Raw genomic sequence first — 779 nt, forward strand, 5'->3', positions numbered from 1 at the left:
TTGGGAGGGTGGAGGGACGGCGCAGGAGAGGAAGGCCCTCTATGAGGTGGATTGATTCAGTGACTCGGATAATTGGGATGGGAGTGTCGGAGACAGTGTGATTGGCACAGGACAGAGTGGAGTTTAGGGTTGTTGTACATAGGGTCGCTATGAGTCGCAAGTGACTCAACGGCACATAACAATAACAACAACAACAACCTCTAATCATCATACTTTTGTTTATTAACTTGTCCTCATTCGGCTTAATTTCCGTACTCCATACATATATTAACAATTTTGACAATCTATTCAGTTATCTAGATTTAGTTTTTTGGTGGCATTTGTGTGTCAAAAGTCATCAACACACCACAACAAGATATAGGTAAATAATCCAATAGAAAAATGGGCACGGGATATGAACAGACACTTCTCCAAAGAAGAGATTCAGATGGCCAACAAGCACATGAAGAAATGTACAAAATTCCTAGCTCTAAGAGAGATGCAAATCAAAACAACTATGAGATATCATCTCACCCCAGACAGAATAGCAAAAATTAACAGAACAGCAAGCAACAAACACTGGTGAGGTTGTGGAGAAACTGAAACCCTTATTGACTGTTGGAAGTGTAAAATGTAAAAGTGTAAAATGGTGCAACCACCGAGGAAAATGGTGTGGCACTTTCTCAAAAAGGTGCAAATAAGGGAGCTCTGGTGGCCTAGTGGCAAGAAGCTGCGCTGCAATCCCAGAGGCTCACAGTTCAAATCCACCAGGTGCTCTACTGGAGAAGGAGGGACAATCT

The 779-nt window shown here is 42.4% G+C and overlaps 1 protein-coding gene across 1 annotated transcript in view; it reads right to left on the reverse strand.

The window, feature by feature from the left end:
• The window catches only part of ATAD5 (ATPase family, AAA domain containing 5), a 76,503-nt gene that overhangs the window by 43,739 nt on the left and 31,985 nt on the right, over nucleotides 1–779 (reverse strand). The gene's annotated exons all lie outside the window — the stretch shown is intronic.

Source organism: Elephantulus edwardii, unplaced genomic scaffold, assembly GCF_000299155.1.
Source record: "Elephantulus edwardii isolate Elephantulus edwardi_28Jun2011 unplaced genomic scaffold, EleEdw1.0 scaffold00094, whole genome shotgun sequence".
In the NCBI taxonomy this organism is placed as follows: domain Eukaryota; kingdom Metazoa; phylum Chordata; class Mammalia; order Macroscelidea; family Macroscelididae; genus Elephantulus; species Elephantulus edwardii.